Raw genomic sequence first — 21,111 nt, forward strand, 5'->3', positions numbered from 1 at the left:
GGCACCTTAAGCAGTTAGAGTCCATAAAGCTTGCCTAGCCAAGACCAGTGAGTTCCTGGATTTGCCTCCCACTTAAGTGGTTAGAGTCTGTAAGGTTTGGGTAGGAGTAGCCCTAAGCAGTTCGAGTCTGTAAGGGCTGTTTAATCTCCCACTTAAGCAGTTAGAGTCCATAAAGATGGGGAACACTAATTCTAAGGAAAGTGGTGTTGTTACCTAATATGCTGGCTGATAGTCCTCTTGGGTCCCGACTTAGTAATTGGAATGAGCTACCAAGATAGAAGGGAAAAGATAAGAAGAAAATGATTAAGTATTGTTGTTTAGTTTGGGCAGACACTCATCTCAGAGGATATGTCTTCTGACCAAAGTATGGATCTTCCGAGGACTAGGTTTGTCAAAAATTTAAACCTATATGTACACTCCTATTTTGCTAGATGTTTTGTCTGTATATGTTGTGTTGATGTTTCTGTGTGAAAGTCTGTGTCTCTGTTTTATCTGACACTTTGTAAGGTTGTAAATTTAGCCAGCCAGCCACCAAGAGCAGAGAGGCTGAGCTAGACTGTCCTTGATGGAGGGACAGGGAGAGAGGGAATTTATCTTTTTTTCTCCAACTGAAGAAAGGCGGGCTAACCAGCATTTAACCATTTCCTGCCTCACCCAAAGGAGAAATTTTTGTGTAATGGGACACAATAGAAAGGTAATTGAATTCATTCTGCTCGTATTTGGAATTGTGAGGTGAAATGTGTCACTCTTAATTTAATGTTTAAGATACGTTAGAATTTATTAAAGTCTGGTGGAAGTAAGTGGAAGATTGGCAAAAAAATCTCAAGCAGGCAGCTTAGAAGAAGGGCTGAGAGTTTTGATTTAGGTTTAATTAGGACTTGAAGCTAAACTTGGTACTTTATGTTCAAATTAAGTCAATATATCTGATACCAGACAATGGGTTTAAAGTGGCAAAAATAAATAAATAATAAGAAGAGGTTTTTTTTTTTTTTTTTAAGTGATCACTTTAGGATAAGGAAAAAGGGTTTCATTTTATTTTGCAGAGGTGAGAGGAAGAAATGTGGCTTTCTTGGTATGTAAATTGTTAGACATTTAATTCCTTCTAGTTTTTAAAGTTTGGGGTAGGACAAAATTGTTAGGCATTTCATTTTTCTTCGGAATATAAAGGAAAATAAAGGTAATCTGAGTAAAGGCAGAAAAGAAAAAAGGAATGATGTAAAGAAAAACAAGAGATGGGGGAACAAAAGGCTCATGTGCTTTCAGCCACTCTCTTCCTCATATTAGCTCAGAAGATTTGGGTACGTTGAGAAAATGAAAATTTGTAACTTGATTGGAAAACTAACAGACAATTATTGTGATTGTTAATTATTACAATTCAATGAAATATTGAGCTTCCAAGTTCCCTGCTTGGAGAGTAAATCAAACCCACCTGGTTAACATTGGTTCAGAATTAATAAGATCCTCTTTTACCAAGGCTAAAGACAGTCAACTTAAGCACATTTTAAGCTTACATAATTTTAAACTTTTTCAGAAAAGAAGGTAAAAGGTTATTTAGACTGAATTTAAGTTAAAAAAGTAATAACTTATGAGTTAGCTTGTCTTATGGTTAAAATGTAAAGAAAAGTTGGATAAACTGAGTAATGGGATTGAGAGATTTGGAAAGATGAATAAAGATTTGATTGAAAATATGGGAGGCAGATAAAATTTGGGAACAAATAAGGGTTATTCAAACCCCACTTGTCTCTTGTTCTAGACCTTTGTGTCAGTTTCAGATGGTCTCAGTAAGTGGTGAGTGTGTGAGGAAGTATTTTAAGGAGACAGAGAAATCATGTGACTTGATTTGATAATTAATAGCTCAAATTGGAGATGACTGTATCTGATCAGATGATAGAGTGTGCCCACGTGGTGGTAAAGAAATGAATTACTGTGCAAGGTGATGTGGAAATGCATTCACCTGAATGCATTAATGATTTTTTTAAGTTTTCAGTAAATTTAAATAGTTTTAAAGTTTTAAGTAAATCTAAATGTTGTTATATTAGGAGTGGCATAGTTAAATTAATGATGAATTGGTTAAAGAAAGCTGTTGTAAATTCTGTGTAAGAGTTTCTATGTTGTAAAATTCCTATTGAGAAAATGAGGATCCTTAAAAAAATACATATATTTTTATATATAGGTGTGATTTTCAAGCCTGTTCCATCCAAGGATGTATTAAGTATGTTGTTTATTTCTGCTGTTAAAAAGCAAGTTTTAACAAAAATTGTTTTTGCTATGACTCAAACATTTACACAAGTATGTTTGTAGAGGAAGCTTATGAGAAAATGTGAAAAGGCCTTAGTTTTTACATCTTTTGTAATTTTTGTCAATTAGGTTCATGAGGGTCTTGTGATAAACTCTCAACTGTTTTTAAGAGAGGAAGATTTATTTTTTTGTATGAAGAAATGCTTTGTAAAATCTTTTGTAGTTTTTGGAAGGCCTACCCAATTTGCATTTGTGAGTTAATTTGTTCTGTTCCCAAAAGTTCATGTTTTACAAAAGCGGGAAAAATTTAGTTTCTCTAAAGAACTTAAAAAGAAAAAGTTCATGTTCTTTTGCAATACTGTTTGATCTCAGTATCGCCTAGAGGGCCACAAAGCATGGCTCATTTTTGGGACTTTAAAAATAAATACTCTCTTACAGTTAGAAGGAAAATGAGGAGATGTTTCCTACATAATGGCCCTTGTTGAGCTCTCAGAACTCTGTTCTCAGGAGAGATTGTGAGATACTCATAGTTAGAACTTCTCCCAAAAGAGCAATGGGGGTCAACCAGCTTTGGCCCTCTTCCCCTCCTCTGGTCTAGCCATGGGTCTTACTGAGGTGTGACCTTTTGACACCCACTTATGCCTCAGGCCCTGCTCCCACAGCACTCTCTGAGGAAATCTCCCCTTTGACCCCTACTCTTCCTCAGCAGATTTTTTCCCCCTGCCACCCTTGACTTTGCAGCCTAATCTGGTCCAAGCAGCATTCCCTAGCCCCTCCCTCAGAAGAGTGGAACTTCCTATCACCACAGGGCCCTTGAGGCTTTTTCCCCTGAGGGAAGTGCTTGCTTCTAGTGGAAAAATTACAGCCTGGAAGTATCTAGGTTCAACATATAGCCACAGCCATGGATAGAGGGTGAAGGGGGATGGGTCAGTATGGAGAAGCCAGCCAGTTGCTGTCTGCACTTGGTAAGACAGCCCATCTTGACATGAAAATGCAATTGATGTCATCTGAAGTTTATTGTTCATGTTCACACCAAAAACAATTTGGTTATCACTTATGAAAATTGTAAGTTTGCTGTTTATAGTTCTAATGCTAAAACCTAAAGCTGGTGTACTGTGTATGTGTGGAAAGGAGCAGTCCTCAGGCTAGTTTAAGATGTAGGCACAAAGCAAGTAGTGGGATCTTGCTGTTTTCAATTAATTGGGTAGATAGGTACTCTGGTGTGAATGGGACATTTTTTCTGAATGTTATAGGAATAATTAGATAAAAGAAAGGAAACCAGAATATAAATGTAATGGTGTATCGTTGTTCCATAGAGCAAGATTAGTATTTAAAGTTAATTGTAATTGTATCAAATTGTTGAGATTAGAGGGGCTTGTGACCCAAAAATAGTGCCACATTGGGTCCTGCTCAAATGAATTCAACCCAAACCTTCTTTTAACTAAAGAAGGTCAAAGTTTGTTACCTTATCTACAGAGGGACTGAGGAAGGAGTCCAGGGGTGGCCCCAGGAGGTCTGGGGGTTCCAGGGCTGATCTTGATGGGAGTGGACAGTAACCTGGAGATTTGGATTGGTAGGATCAAAGATGGGAAATAGAACAGAGATTTGGGCATAATGATAAGGAAGAGTTTATGGACCTCTAAAGAGCCAGATCAAGTAGAGAAATCTAAGGAGCTTTCAAGGGGAGGTTTTTCCAGGGCCCTTTTGGACAAATGGGATTAAAACTCCTTTGGAGTAAGGGACAAAGGTTCCAACTTGGAATAAGATCTTTACCTATTACAAAATGATGTAAAAGCGATTGGTATTAAAACAATTGACTGAATCAATTACTGAGACTAGAACAGAGACATCTTTAATTAGAGGAAAATAGTTTGTGTGGTTTCTTAGAGGCAGGTAACCTCTGGCAATATTTGTCCTTAATGGAAAATTAAATGTTTCTGTTTTGCTTCGAATTCATTTCAAGAATATAAGTTGAAGTTAGTGTTTCAACTTGTGATATATGTAGCTCATTCTTTTAGACTGAGCAGGATGATAAAGTATAGAGAAGCTTGGGAAACAGATGTGAATTTAGAGCAATAATGTGGTTTTAATGGTCAATTTGATTTTGGTTGTTATTTAATCAGGAATTAGAACATATATAAAAAGGCATGCAAGCTACTTGAGACTTGCTTCGAAAGATGTTCCTTAACCAATGTAAAACGATAATCATATCTGAAACTGATTACTGGAGCTTGCTATGTTAAGATTTTATGGGACCATTAACTGACTGTTCTTCTAAGTCTAACTCCAGGTATGGATAGCAAGAAAGACCATCTGAACCATTGATCCATGATATCAGTGAGCCTGTGAGATGCTGGTATGAGCTGCAAAGGTGATCTCATGGGAAGGTTGAGGAAATGACTGTTCAGCCTGGGCTGAGGTAGGATTTTCCTGACTCAATTTCCCCACTGACACCTGAAAGACTTTAAGGCTGGCTGAATGCCAGTTGATGGTCTACTCCTGCCTGGGATTGACATGAAGTTAGGGAGATGTTCCCCTGAAATGTCCCTACTCTTAATGGCAATTTACTATAATCAAAAGTTTTGTAAGCATAATAACAGATCTATTAAATAGTAGATTGTTGGTAGGGGAACATTTGAGGTTAAGTCCAAAAATTAAGCTATTAGGCTTAGGATTTTAGACCAATAATGAAAAGTTATAGTCCTTTAATTCTTAGTAATATTTTGGAGACAATCAGGTTAAGGACTTGTAAGGTTAACATACATAGTTATTATTTTGTCTCAGTTGGTTAATGTGAATTTCTTAAACATGATGATTGGCCAAAGTTCTAATTTTGATCTTGTAAGAGTGATAAGTATATGAAGCTCAGGAATGGTCATCTGAAATTGTATTGTATTAAGGTCAGTTTTGTAGGAGAGTGGACATCTGGATTTCTACAAGAAGATGAAGAAAAGAAGATGCTGAGATGCTGTACTGAAGACGGTTTGAAGAAGCATCACATGACCAGAAGTTGGAATTATTTTATGATGTGATATGTACTGTGCTAACAATGATTATTTAGTATATTTATGTAAGTACTGGAACCTGTTATTGACTCCTTAGTGGAATTTCATGAAGGGGACTGCCCCCCCTCCCCATAATTTGTCAGTGCATCAATCAACCTCATACCTGAATGAAGGAACTGGTGCTAATTCTGACCCAGTGGATGGTGAAATCACAAAATCCTGGAACCTTAAAATTTGAAGAAGGGACCAATTCATTCATGACAGAAAAGACTGTTGTGGGTTTATTGTTCTTGTTAGTTGTTATACCTTTTCTTTCCTTTGCTGGAGATATTTTGAAATATACTGGGAATGGTGTGAGAGGTCTTCAATTGAGAAATAAAAATCTTTCCTTTTTTTTTTTTTTTTTTTTTTAAAGAAGAGGGATTGAGTGGAACAGGTGTATTTAGTAAAGACCCCTCAGGGAGTAGAATAGGTATATTTAGTGAAAACCTCTCAGGGGTCCCTTGTGTCAGCCCTGTTTGTCTCACCTGGCCCTGAGAAACCAAACAATAGATTCTGTTTTTTTTTTCTTAAAATTCTTTTTGTGTTATGAGATAGTCCTTGACAGAGACTGCCTTTACTCACTCCCTTATCTCCTTTCCTAGATATTACTCCATACTACATGACAGTCCTTGAACAGAAGTGGCTCACTTCCTTACCCCCCCATCCCCTTTTTCCAAAAATTGTTCTTGTAGACTTATTCTTTGTTTCTGGGGTTGATTTTCCGTGGATAGATTGTAGCTTCAAGGCTCAGCCAATGGGCTAAGAGGAAGGGGGTTAGGGTGGGGGTATTGTGGTTATGGTCTATAAAAACTGCTGTGCAGGGCACACCTTTGCCCTCCTCAGACATCGCCATCTTGAGCGCAGGCAGGATTGCCCTTTCTTGAGAAAGCTGAATAAATATCTTTCCTTTTCACTCCTTTGGTTAAGACTCTAATTTTATTAAGGGGATCATCCCACACAACAGTAAACTTGTGTTTTTTTGGTGGTGGGGGCAACACTGGATAGAAAATGAAATAAAAATTCTATACAAAGTAATTTCTGGGGGAGGGGGCACTTGCAATTAGAAAGATCAAGATAGACTTTATGTAGGAGCTACCTCTTGAGTTGATCTTTGAAGAAAGCTAGAGATTCCCTGAAGTAGTAAGGCAGTGATGGTGAGGGAGGTATATTAGGGATAGACACAGCCTGTTGAAAAGCACAGAAATCTCTGTCTTGCATAGAGAATCGCAAATAGGCTGGCTTAGCTGGAATGTAGATTTCTTGAAAGAGAATAATATTCAGCAAATCTGGAAAGCTAGATGAGAGCCAGGTTTTGAAGGATTTTAAAAGCCAGAGGAATTTATGTTGTATTTTAGAGGATAGGGAGGCAATGGGGTTTCTTGAACAAGGAGGTGACATAGTGAGATGGATGCTTTAGGAATTTCAATTTGGCTCCTGTGTAGAGTTTGTACGAGAGTGGGGCAAAGAAAGGTCAATTAGGAAGCTCTTGCAATAACCCAGGGGAGAGCCTGATGGAGCTTCCAAATGGGAGGAGGAGTATTGGTTTGTATCGAGAGGGAAAAGCATGAGGTGGTAGGGAGGAAGGAGCCTTAGAGAAGTAGTTGGGTAGCCTCACTGCTATCAGGATTGTCCTCCTTTGGTGGCTGTGGGTAAGCTGTGGCTACAATCAACACCTTCCCTTTTCTTTCCTCTGGTGCATGGGATGCCTGAACTAGTTTCCAAATCTATGCATCCTTCAGCTTTCCAGACAAGCTTCCCCACCTTACCTGCTCCATTAATTTCCTAAGACCAAGGGAGAAGACAGAATACTGAACCCTGTTGCTTGATAATGACTCTTCTTCACTTGAACCCATAACTTCATGTTTGACATCTAGTCCATACCTCAGCTGACAGGGTACAATGTCTAGCATCCTTGCAGTATTGGAACTGTAGCTGAGGCAAGCAGGAAGCAGTCCTCCTTCCAGACTGATTATTGGTCATATGTACTACCTGATTCCCTGCCTTAACTCCTGCTAGTCATTCTCCTCTCTGGAATCCAAATAAAGAGTATGAAGACTTTCTTGATTATACTTATCCTTTAAAGCTGAAGGCATAGCTTCCAAAACACCTGATTGTCACATGTGGGCAGATCCCATTATGTATGACACAGTGCTGACCTGGATAACTTTACCCTATCACCTAAAAACAGCCTAAAGTCCCCCACTGCACTGTTCCATGACTGCCTGTCAAAGTCCAACTGCCTCCAGAGCCCAGAAGCCATGATGGCAGATTTCCCACTGTGGTATTCTAGACCCAGAGAGGTTTGGGATTGGCAGTTTGTGGCCAACTTACATCTACCTCCAGTGCCTCCTCTTTCCCTGTAGGCATGTTCTTCAAGATGGCCTGAGAAACCCCATAGGAATTTAAGAAGCTCTCTGCCTAATGGTAGATGCCTTAAGGTTCTCTTTCTTGTGCAAGGGGAAGGTGTCCCAGGGGAGTCTTATTCAGTATTTGTAGGAGAAGAATGTGGTACTGGCTATCTCCAGTGTCCTTTCCATGAGGCACCAGTGTAATCAGGATGGAAATCACAAGAACAGATTGAAAATGGAGAAGAATATCTTCCTTGTCCTCTTGGCTGACCCAGATTTTATTATGTCTACTATTCAGATGACTGATTCTCAGCCTTCCTTGGCTACTGGAGGACAAGTCTTTCCAGCTGCCCCTGGTGGTGAAACACTCCCATCCTTTTATATTTTAGCACAGGCCAACTTATCACTTGGGAAGAATTCAGAGGTAAGTAGAATACTACATATAGAGAATGCTTTCCCCAGAACCCTCCATTTTCAGTCTCAAGAACTTTAGAGTAAAGTTGATGCCCCAGAAGCAGTCAGTGCATGGGAGGTCCAGCAAGCCAACTGGGAACAATCTCCTCTTTGGTGACATGCTTGTTGGACTGGCTTGTTTTGATGTGAAACTGATAGAGCAACATCTAAGAAAAGAGGAAGACTAAAAAAAGAGAATTCCTTGTATGATCTGTGAAGATATTTTGCCATCACCTGGAAGAGCTAATTTGTTGATTGTATAAAGGAGCTGAGGTTGCAGATATAATGAATGTTTCTCAGATCTGCTATGATAGAGTCACCTATGTAGAAGATGCTTGGGACCAGTATTTGGAAAACAGGAGAAATAGTGCATGCGTGGACATCCTGCAATGGCCTGGTACATGCTTGGGAGCAGATTTTTTCCACCACTGGGTCAGTTCACCTATCTCCCAGGAGTGTGTCCCCAGTATCTTCTATAATGGTGTCTGCATCTTGGGTGACCTGAAAACGCATTGAATCCCCATTACACGGACAACTTGATTTCTCCACAGTCTAAACTTACAAGTCTTCCCTCTAGTTTTTACCATCTAGTTAAGAAAGACATAACTAAATACTAACTTGTGACTGAGATTATCTTACAGAAAGGGAAAATTTGTCTAGGGTCTTTTGGATAATGAACAAGTTTTAAAGGGCATCTTTTGATTGATTGCAGGAAATCTGCTAAGCTTGAGGGTTATGCAGATAACCTTTTGACTCAATTTTAGCAGCTTTTGATACAGTGACTGGGACATTTATATCTCAGAGAGCAAGCCAATGACAGGATTTAATAAAGTAACATCTCAAGCAATCTGTCAACTGAAATCTGGTTAGTTGGAAAAGCAGGAACGAGATGGAAGTCCTGCAAAAACCATTGCTTTTTTGGGGGAATTTTTAAAAATGTTAAACTTATATACAAAATGAGAAAAGAAAAAAAAACTGCCATGTATACAGCAGACCATAAGAGAGGATTCAATATAAAATAATAAATTTTCATGTCAAGAAACCTATATCATAAATACTACCTATATAAGCCTATATAATACTACCTATAAATACTGCCTTTATAATAAAGACTACACTTGATTTTCAAAGCTGCCCAGCTTTTCTTTGCTTCCTTGGTTTCCTATTGTTCTTTGCTGTGTACTTTTTACTTTATTTCTTCCCCTCCTCCTTTCCCCCTAAAGAAGGCTACAATTAAGCTTGGATATCCAAGCCTTCTTTAGGGGGAAAGGAGGAGGGGAAGAAATAAAGTATATGTATAATATATATATGTACATATACACAGCTATCTATAAACATATACATATATACACACATATACTCATACACACATATACATGACTGTACTATGCTTATTTCCTCCTATCATGTTTGTTTGAAGTTTGATAGCATCTTCCTCTCTAAGTCCAAGTTTTTTTCATGTTTTTCTAAATCAAATAGCTCATCATTTCCTATGCCACAGCAATATGCCAACCCAATCAAAGAGAGATTATCTATGAAATTCCTCCCCCCCCAAGTTTCTGCATTCCTTCTGTTCTTGGTTATATAGGTTTTATTTATACAAGAAAATTTTAATTTAAAATAATTAAAATTATCCTTTTTAGTTGAATAATGTTCTCACTTTATAATGTAGTTTAAGGTCTGATAGTACTGAATCTATTTGCTATACATCTTTTTTTTATCCTGGTTTCTCTGAAGTTCCTGACCTTTTTGTTCCTCCAAATGAACTTTGTTATTATGTTTTCTAACTCAGTAAAATAATTTGTTTTAGTAATTTAATTGGGATGACATTGAATAGATAGATTAGTTAGGTAAAATTGTCATTTAAAAAAATTGGCTTTACCTACCTATGAACAATAAACATTACTTCAATTATTTGGATCTGAGTTTATTGGTATAAAAAACATTTTATGTTTATGTTCATATGGTTCCTGTGTTTGTTTTAGCAGGTATCCACTCAGGTATTTTACACTTTCTAGGTAGTTTAAATACTCTAAAACAGTATTGAATAATATTGCTGATGCATAATGTAGTTTCTCTAGTTTTCACTTTTGATTGAATCTATTTTAACTTTAATTTTGTCTGAAATCTTGATTACTATCCCTGCTTTTTTATATATGAGATTCTACTCCTGCACTTTATTTTATCTTTGTGTATATCTTTCATTTTTATAATGTTTCCTGAAAGCAACATATTGTTGAATTCAATTTTTGAATCTGTTCTCTGATTCCATTTTATGGGTAAATTTGTCCCATTTACATTTTAAGCTACAATTACTTGTTGTGTATTTTCTTCCTATTTTTCCTCACTATCCTTCTCATCCCATTTACTCTGTCCCTCCTCACTCCTGTGCTTTACTTCTTCCCTCTACCTTGTTCTCCTATTCCTTAATCTACCCACCTCTCTAAGAGTCTCTCCCTCATCCTCTCCCCTAACCCTATTCCCTTGCCCTCTTATTTCTTTCTGAATCTAGACTATTCATATACACAGATATGTGTATGTGTTGTTCCCTCTTTAACCCATTCCTGATGAGAGTAAAGTTCCAGCATTACTTGTCCTCCCCCTACTAGCTTCTTCTATATCAATTTTTCCTTTTATGCATTATTTGTATGAGATAATTACTCCTTTTTAATCTCTCCCTACACAGTTTTATTTTTTTAAGAATCACCCCATCATACTCAACTCAGCCCATGCTTTTCTCTCAAACTACCTAAATAATGATCATAATCATTAGGATCCTGCTAATATTTTCATACATATGAAGTAAACAATTTGACCTTATTGAGTCCCTTATAATTGGTCTTTAATGATTACCTTATATTTCATCTGAATGTTATATGTCCAATTTTCTCTTAAGTTCTGGAGTTTTTGTTGGGCAATGACTTTTTGACAGATCACACTGATGTTGTAGAAAGAAGTTAACCCTTAACCTATTGGCTTAATTGCGATTATTTTGCTTGAAGTAAAAGTTACTTGAATTATTGTTTATTTTATTTTTAAAGAATCTTCTAATGACCAGAGACTGAAAGGGAAAAGAAAAACAGGTACCTTCCAAACTAAGGTTTTCCTAGAATGATGCTTTCTACTACTACCTGGAAACTGCCAAGTCACTTAGTGTCTCAGTGCTTGAAGGAAAATAGCCTAAGTGGTGAGTCTCATGGGTTTAAATGTTCCTTCCTCTGTTCCCTTAAAACAAAATAGAATTACAGTAGATCTCTTAGTCAGACAGTTGCCCCAGAAAATTCCTGTTTTATTAAGAGTCCATAGAAATCCAGGAAATATGACAATACAGAAAATGCCTGGGAGCTAAAAGGGGTGTAACTATTTTGCACTGTTTTATAAGAAAAGGCATTAACCCTTGCCTTACTGATAAAATAATGAACACAGACCACTGAAACTGTTGGGAGATATTGACATTTTAGTTTTCTTGTTGGGGATAATCATCATAATCATTATCGCCATCATCTCCTTCATATAGTACTTTAAGATTTATAATGAGCCCTTATCCTCTCAACAACCCTGGGAGGTCAGTGCTATTTTTATCCCCATTTCCTTGAGGAAACTGAGGCAGTCAAAGGTTAAGTGACTTGCCTAGAGTCACATAGTAAATGTTTGTGGTCAAATTTGAACCAAAGTCTTCCTAACTCCATGTCCAGCACCCTATACACTGAGCCACCAAGGTGCCTTTTCTGTTGGAAGAAAGTATTTCAGAAAACATTCAATGCCTATTATAAGTAAAGCAATTTGGATTCTTAAAAAGAATCCAGGCAAGGGATGATGAGAAACAGAATCAGGGCAACTGAAGGAAGATAATGTATGTAGTACTTTGGAAGTAGAGTTGACAAGACTTGGCAAGAGGTTAGATATAAGGGATGACTCTGAGATAATGAATTTGGATGACAGAAGTTGGTGATGTCCCTGGGGAATAGGGAAGTTATAAAGTTATAAAGAGGATGAGGTTTTTTGTTACTTGTTGAATCTGAGGTGCCTATGACACATTAAGTTCTAAATGTGATATGACTAGAGTTGAGGAGAAACAGTGGCAGCCAATACATAGATAGGAGTCATTTGCATTGAGCTTGTAGTTAAAGCCTATGGGAACTGATGAGAGGGGGAGGAATAAACATTTATATGGCAGCTATTATGTGCCAGTCACTGGGTACTAAGCTAAGAACTTTATAATTATTATTTCATTTGAGAGGTAGGGACTGCTGTTATCCCCATTTCACAATGGAGGAGTTGGAGGCAAACAGAGGTGAAATGACTTGCCTATAGTCACACAGCTAGTAAGTGTCCTGAGGCTGCATTTAAAGTCAGGTCTTCCCGATTCTGGCCCCAGTGCTCTAACCACTTCACCACCTAGCTCTTTCTCCCACTCTAGTTCTGGAATCCCACATTGAAAGGACTGCCCACCCCTGCAGCTTGTCTCTCTCATTTCCAGTCATGTCTCATTCTTCTCCAAGCTACATTCTGGACTTTCTTGTTCCCTCTCCTATTCCCACTCTTTTCCAGCTTCCTTTGATGTCTTGTTTTCTCGCATTAGAAAATAAGTTCCTTGAGATCAGAATCTGTCTTTCTTTCTACTCATATTCCCATCATTTAGCACACTGCTTGGTATGTAGTAAGCCCCTAATAAAATTAGTTGACTGATTGACTGAGTAGGCACTTAATGTTTATAGAATTGAATGAACTTTAGTAATTATCCACTGTGATCATCCTGTGATGGTCCATAGAGAACTATTTGTTGATGGTGAAAGACTTTATAAAAAATTAGATATTGCTAATTATTGTTACATCTTCACACCTGATTGTGACTATACATCTCCTTTGCTATATATTACCCACCAGGCTACATCTGACCTTTTGGTTTATACAGCTATAACCTGATTATTATGCCTTCTTATTTTCTTTTTCTATTCCTTGCTCTCACCAGACCTTGAGATGATTCAGGCAGGTTGTTTTATCTCTTCAGTTAGTCTCTCTCTCTCTCCTGTATATTGCAAATTGCTAATGGCCACAGCTGAGCTGTTCACCTTTCCAATGCCAGTGTTGGCCCTTTGAAAGGTAGCTATTTATGCTCTATGGCAGGAGTGGGGAAACTGTGGCCTTGAGACTCACATGAGTGAACCCTTTGGACTGAGTCCAAGTTTTACAGAACAAATCTTTTTATTAAGGGGATATGTTTTGTGAAGTTTGGATTCAGTCAAAAGGTTGTACCTGAGGACTGAGAGGGCCACATGTGGTCTTGAGGTCACACATTCCCCATCCCTGACCTAGGGCCTAGAAGACTGAGAATTTAGGCAAAGGTTTAGTCATGTTCTAGGGTTGGGCCTCAGGCACCACACCTGAAGCTGGAAAGGCTGGGGATTTGGACAGAGTCTTAGAGCTGCCGTGAATGGGGCATTAGACACCATGATGAATTCCCAAAGGACCAGGCTCTGGGACACCTGGTCCTTCTCCAGATCTGAATGAATGGTCCATGCATGAGATATCTTTTGGGACCTTGAAATCTTAGGGTAGAACTCCTGAGCTGATGCCATGTGTGGGTTCAATCTGGTACCTGAGGATCTAGATTTTAATTCACTTAAAAAACATTTGTTTAATGTTTACTGTTTTATAGAGTAGAAAGGAGGAAGGCATTTGTTCCAGACATGAGGGAACTATTTGTATAAGAACACAGAAGTAGATAGAAAGTCAAATACAGGGGACTGTTAGCAGGCCACTTTGTCACTAGTGTAGCATGAATGGAGGCAGGTAATATAAAGTAGTTAGAAAGGCAGGAGGGAGTGACAGCAGCCTAATTCTTTCTAGGATTGTTGCCAAAAGGGAGAAGAAATATAGGATGATAGCTTGAGAAAATGGCATGGTCAAATGAATTTTTTTTTTGAATAGTGGAGAATTGAGTATACTTGTAGACTGTTGGGAAAAAGAAAGGGCCTTCTTACCTGAACTTCCTACTTAACTTCCTTCATCTTTGATCTATTTTCCTCTAATTTCTTAAATATTTAAAATAAACTCTCATATGATAAATATAAACAAATATGAACATTTTCTTTTATGACAACCAGAGAGGATTATTATGTATCCCTACTAAGCAGAGTTTACATCTAAAATTATATATTAAATTATCACAGTAGTCCTCATACTGCCCTGTTTTTCTATAGTCTCCTGAACTTCTTTCTGCTTTCTTCCATGTATTTTTTGTTTTGGTTACTTTTATTCCCATTCTCATAATTCCTCATAATTCTCTACCTCACCCTCTCCCACAAAAAGCCTAATCTTCTAATAAGTGAATGTAATCAAGTAAAACAATCTACTAACTTTTCTTCTTTTTAAGGATGATGTCTCACTTAAAATATTATATTATGACATTTCAAAGTAGGATGTAGATTTTTTTAAAACATGAGAATGAAAGATTCTTGGTCAAGGATAGATTATGCCTATTAAAGGCAAATAAGTGTATTTTCATGGTACCTTGTAAATTCAATAAAAAAGGCTTAAAAATAAAAAGGATAGAGGAGAGAGAAAGATGCCAATCTATATCCATTGGACACAAAATCCAATAAAAGAAACATAAGTAAAAGCCCTGGTTTCAAATATCTATATGAAAATGAACAAATAGGATACAAGAAAGAGGAACTACCGGTAATGATACAAATTTCAACTGAAAGATATCACTGAGACATAATGGGATGAAATCCATGACTGAAACATGGCTTTGGTTGGAAAGGTTGGATTTCATGGACTAAAACCTTATGATGGAAGTTAACCCAAGAAGGGTGAGAAACTCTTAAAAATAAAATTCTGAAGATTCAAAAGTAAACAATTCCAATGGAGAAGAAAGCTGGAATTGTCTCAACAGATCAATGCAGACACACTCATCGCTACTTTACATTTTAAAACTATGCATATGGAAGATGAAGTGAGGGCAGACCAGAAGATGAATTTGAGTGTGGCATAGTATGTGGCATAGTACTACAAAAGTAGCGTCATTCCAAGCCAAAGCTAAAACTAAAGCTTAGAATGAGTTGAGGATGGCAAAGAAGGCTAAGATTAATGAAAAAAGGATTTTGTCAACTAAGTTGAGAAAAACAGAAGACTCTAAGAGAAAGGTCACAGTTGGGGTGAATGGGAGCATAAAAACTCACAATAAAAAAAAGCAGAACTGACCAATTCTCACTTTTCTTCTCTTTCTCTGCAAAGTTACAATGACCTTTGCTCTGAAATTGCAAAACAAAAATGTCTAGCAGGTAGTTGAAACCCAAGGTAACAAGACAGCACCTACTTGTTCTTCATGATTTCAAATCACCTGGCTCACATGAACTTAGTTACTGAAAAAAATGATTGCTGATCTACTGTCAGCGATGGATGAAAGATCATGGAGCACAGGAAAGATACTATAGAACTGGAAATGGGCAAATGTCCTGATTAAAAAAAAAAACAAATAAAAAGCAATAGAAGAGAATAGTCTATGAATGTAGGATGTATGTATTGTCCATGTGCTATATGTGTAATCTAGATGAGTTTGCTAAATGTGACTTTTGGGGAGCCTCTGGAATATTATCCACATCTCTCTCCAAGAGAGATTTTGTTTTCTTCTAGGAGGAAAGTAGGAGAAAGGACCATGAGACTGGATGAATTATTCTTTTCTGATAGAGAAGTACTGGATTATAATTATATCTTTCTGACCCCTAAAAATTGATAGTCTAGGGGACTCTTTTTTTTTTTTTTAGTTTTAAGCTACTTTCCTGATCACTGTTCCTTAAAGTTGTGTTACTGTATGCACAGTTGGTTTAAATCTACAGGTTTGACTCCTTTCCAACAAATTCAGTTATACAAAAGACTCTCTCAGATAAATCCATTTATCCATACAGATAACAAAGAGAAGTGAGAGAAGTTACACAGATTAGACTGTACTGGACAATACACAGAGTGTATGAACTCTCCTAAATTGGAGGGAGATCACTCAACCAAGTGAGAAGGCTTGATCTCATTCAAGGAAAAAAGTTTCCAGTGGAACAAACTGGAAATTAGAGAACATATTGAATACTGAGCTTTCCCCTACCTATCTGCCTTCCAAAGTCTGTGCTCTTTCTCCATGTCTCTCTCCCTGAAGAGAGTCTGGAACCACATGTGTCCTCTTTCAAAGGAGGAGTAAAGAATGTCTCTCCTCTCCAAGAACTCCACCCCCCCATCCTTCCACCCCCCAGAATTTGTGAGTAATCATTCTCTTTGTCTGTCCAGAAGTACACCTAGATAACAGAAGGGAAAACACTTCTGGGCAACTGAAGTTACACAAATATACAGGTCAATGAGTTTGCCTTAAATTGCTAGCAAAATTCTAGAATGGATGATGTGGTATCCCAATTGGCTAATAATATGAAAATTACCATGTATACAAAAATATTCATAGCAATACTTTGTTTTTTAAATAGTAACAAAGAACTGGAAATAAAGTAGTTAGGGAATGGTTGAACAAGTCATGGTACTAGAAAATTAGGAAGTATTACTTTACACTAAGATCTCGGCAAAGATACTGGAGTGGTTTGTCATTTCCTTCTCCAGCTCATTTTCAGATGAGAAAACTGAGGCAAACAAGATTAAGTGACTTGCCCAGGGTCACATGAATAATATCTGAAAGTAGTAGTCACACGATGACTACAATGTAAATGGAAAGCATAAAACCTCAAATTGAATGCTTTATAACTATAATCATCAAGCTTATTCTTGAATAAAAGATGAGAAAATATCCCTCCCTTTCTTCTTTGTAGAAATGGGTGACTATGGATGTGGAAAATGACATAGACTGTTAGGTTCTAAGATTTGATTCATATGTTGTTTAGTTTTTCTGGACTGTTCTTTTAACTTCTTTGTGATTTGGTTTTGCTCCAAAGAGATGACTTGCTGGGTGAAGAGGGAAGGATATATTTGGAAATTAAGGTGGTAAGAGACAAAAAAAGTTATCAAACCCGAAACCTCTCAATATGATTTTTAAAAGGAAAAAAGGTGATACTAGTGTAACAGGATTTCCCTTTTGGTCAGTATTAACAAACTAGATGATCAATAGAATGCTGTAGCTATAAGTCTGCTTAGTTGTAACCTTACTTGCGGGGCATCTCATCAAGTATCTTATATTTTTATGGAGATAGTTTAGAGAGATGCAGGCTGGATGATAATATAATTAGATGGATTTGGAATTTGTTGAATGGCTGAATCCAAAGTGTGATTTGGTTAATGGACCATTATCAACTTGTGATGAGGTCTCTAAAAGAGTTACATGTGCTTGACCCTGTGATATCTTTTATCAATCACTTGGATAAAGATTAGGGTATACAGGAGTTTGAATTTACTCTAGAGATCTGATTGTTAAATGTTCAATATTTGCATTTACGCCCCCAAACCAGACAATCTATACAAATCAGGGCTTGACTGATTGCTTTGTTGATTATCTAGACTTAGGAGAGTGATGGAGAAAATGTTAATAATTACCCTGAAGGGTTGATTGTTAAATACTGATCAGTATATCCCTGGATAAAGACATACTTTGCATACTCATCAAATTTGTAGATTTCATAGAGCTAGGAGGGATAGCTAGCCTATTGTATGATAGACTCAAGATCCAAAAAGATCTTGACACTCTAGAGGAGTAGGCTGAATCTCCTAGATTAAATTTTAAAACAATAAGTGTAAAAGTTCTTTTACTTATGTTCAGAAATGAATCCCCAATCACCAGATAGGAATGACATGTTTGGAGAGTAATTTCTTGGAAAAAGGCTTGGGCGTTTTAGTGGACTGCAAGCTCAGTATGAGTCATCAACATGATGTGGCAGCCCAAAGAGCTGATATGACCTTGGACTACATTGAGAAAGGCATATTTAATGGGAATAAGGAGGTGTTAAGCCCTTCGTACTCTGCCCATATTAGGCCACATTCAGAGTATGTGTTTAGTTCTGTGTACCACAGTTCGAGGACATTATTACTAAGATGGAGAATTTACAGAGGAAGGCATGTGGGGATGAAGATGCTTCAGTTTATGCCATATGAGGATAGGCTGAAGGAAGTAGGGGTGTTTAGAGAACAGATACCCAGGGAAGGGACATGATAGCTGCCTTCAAGTATATGAGAACTGGCAGGAGGAAAAGAGATAACACCTTTTTTTTTTTGTTAAAGTCCATGAGTGCAGAACCAGAGACAGAAGGTACAGAGAAGGCAATATCAGGAAATACTTCCTAGTAATCAGAGCTGTCAAGAAGTGGAATGGATTGTCTCAGGAGATGGTGAATTTCCCTCATCAAAGCTAGATCACTGACCTGTCAGGCATGTTAGGAGGGTGGTTGCTTTGGGGGCATAGGTTAGATTAGGGGACTGTGAAGTCTCTTCTGTCACTTAAACTAGGTAATTATATAATTTGGTTGAGGCCTCATTGGTCACATCAGGAAACAAGGAGAGAGGAGGAAGGAGACACAATATGACCTGCTGCGTTTTTCAGATCAATGTTTGTGGTGACTCACTGCTGCTTGCGTAGGTTTTTGCATTGGCTAGTGGGTAATTTTTACATGACATTTATCCAAAGTTCCTATAATAATGACTCATGGTCCTGCTTCTGCTCAGAATTTAGTTAAAGCAGAACATTAAGAGGAAAAAATTTCCATGTGGTACTAAAATGTTTCAGTGAAATCCATTAGGGAAAGATATAGATGGAAACAAGCCATGAGTTCTCAGGGAACCCTTATGTATCATTGGAAATGAGACCAGGGACAATGTAATAGTGCTATTGGGAAGCAAATTTTGCTGTTATAGAAGTCTCAATTACTCTTAAATGTCCAAATTTTTTTCCTAATTTCTTGAAAGATAACTGTTCTGGAACCTCACTGTTTATGCCTGTGCTTGGAACATATAGTTAGGTTCTTATCCTCAGCATCTTTTTTTGGTCCTTGGTAGGATAATAATAGTCATAGAGATGGTAAGCTGAACCAGAGGGCAGTTGATTATCAAGATCTTTCTAAAAGCAGTAGGATTTGATTACAATCCAGGAGCATGACGGTGGGGCTAGGGAGGAGGAAGGTGGTGTGCAACCATCAGGATAGAGGTTAAGAAGACAGCTAGGGTGTATAGTTGGATGGTATGTGAATGAAGTGTGATTTGATGGTCTGGAACTGACTCAATGTAGCAGGCAATGTGAGTTTGGGTTCCTTCACTCACCAGTTTGGACAGCTCAGCCCCAGGCTGAGAATTCCAGAACTGAGTAGATTAAATTTTCTGGGGGAGTAGGAGGGGGGGCGGGTGGGAGGTGGAGGGAGCATCTTTAGAGACATCTCTAAATCTCAGTTTCCTAATCTGCAGAACAGAAAGGACAGAGATTAAGTGATTTACCCAAAGTCTAAAGCTATTTTTAATACTATTTTCAATGAAAATAATGTTACTAGTTATAATCATTATAATTAGGGGCAGTGAGGTAGTGTAGTGGATAAAGCACTAGACCTGGAGTCAGGAAGACCTGAGCTTAAATCCCATTTCAGACACTTATGTGTGACCCTATGTAAGTCACTTACCTTATTTGCGATAGTTTCCTAATTTGTCAAATGAACTGGAAAAAAAAATGGCAAACTACTCCAGTATCTTTGCCAAGAAAATCCCAAACGGGATCACAAAGAGCTGGATATGACTGAAACAACTTGGATCACATAGAAGTTAAGTGACTTGCCCAAGACCACACAGTTAATATGTCAGCACTAGAATTTAAAGCCATCTCTTTCTTATTCCAAGTCTTAGATATAATGCATTAAGATTGTCCTCAGTTCCTTCATTGTGATGTGGCTGTGTCCTTGAGTTCCTGATGGAAATGCCAGTGAACAAAAGTTCTGGCAAGTCCTGTCTTGTTAGAAAATGCCTAGCAACAAACTGCGTCTTTAATCTAATCTCGAAGTTTGGCAACCAAGAAATTAATATTTTTGACCATAGTCACTCATGGTGACTATATGCTAAAGCCCAGAGAAGTCACAGTCTACATTGGTGAAGAGTATATCCACACTAATGACATTATAGATCCCTTAATGAAGGAGTGGTGATGGAAACTACAGTGGCAATGTTTTAATACTTAAATGCCTCATCATTTCATTGACATGGGTACTTCCTTCTTTGGTACAAATCACAGTACACTTCTTAACATTCTACAATACATACTTGAAAGAGGACCATCTAATGCATTAGAGGTCTTTCTCTATGTCTTTCAACAGTGAGTGGGTATCAATGCTGTACAAAGGCTATACATTTATTAACCTTTACTTTTATTATATGACAAATTTAATTTCCTTTTCTGATCATTTACTAAATATACATACATAGACATGTACATATAGAAACAAGTACATACATATGCATGTGTATTTTTTTATTTTGGGCCCAAATTCTTATACACAAGGAATCACTGTTAATAAACACACAGCTTACTTATGTCCAGTATGTGTCTGTCCATTGTTAGTTTGGCACCTGCAATTTTAATTTTGTAAAGATTTCAGTGTTCCATGATTTGAGGCACTATAGCATCACCAAAAAGCTATTGGTGTTAAAAAATGAATTTTTGCACTGGGGAGGTGCCTGGAGTTATCAAAGATGTCCATTAACTAGATAGGCAAAATTAAAATTCAATCCCAAGTTAGAATAAAGAGTAAAGAAAAGAAACACCTATGTAATTGCACCAGGTCTCATCTAACCTATTCAAATAAACTGTTGAGCTCCCCAAAAAGGGAAATGGGTAAAGAAAAGTCATTGATAAAGACTACCACTGTTTCCTTCAGAGACTTAACTGACATGAAGTAATCATCCTAATAATGATGGCAACAGATCCCAGAAACCACCTCAGTCAGTAAACTTTTGATCTCTTGGGCAAGTGGGAAAATATAGCAGCCCAGGGCAACAACTTGAAATATAAACTAATCTGCTAATTTTATGGAGGAGGATGGTAGAAGATTACAGTTGGATGACCT

General features: G+C 37.5%; 1 long non-coding RNA gene across 3 annotated transcripts in view; it reads left to right on the forward strand.

Moving 5' to 3' along the window:
* Positions 1–21,111, forward strand: part of LOC140519945 (uncharacterized) — a 29,809-nt gene that overhangs the window by 412 nt on the left and 8,286 nt on the right. Inside the window, exons 1-3 of one of the 3 annotated variants that reach the window (XR_011972330.1) lie at positions 4–4,657; positions 5,139–8,057; positions 11,128–11,273. This is a non-coding gene — a long non-coding RNA (uncharacterized lncRNA). Of the gene's footprint in view, positions 1–3; positions 8,058–11,127; positions 11,274–21,111 lie in introns of those variants that run through there. The other 2 variants (XR_011972331.1, XR_011972329.1) reach the window with 2 other exon arrangements.

The sequence above is a fragment of the Notamacropus eugenii genome, chromosome 1 (assembly GCF_028372415.1).
Source record: "Notamacropus eugenii isolate mMacEug1 chromosome 1, mMacEug1.pri_v2, whole genome shotgun sequence".
Lineage (NCBI taxonomy): Eukaryota > Metazoa > Chordata > Mammalia > Diprotodontia > Macropodidae > Notamacropus > Notamacropus eugenii.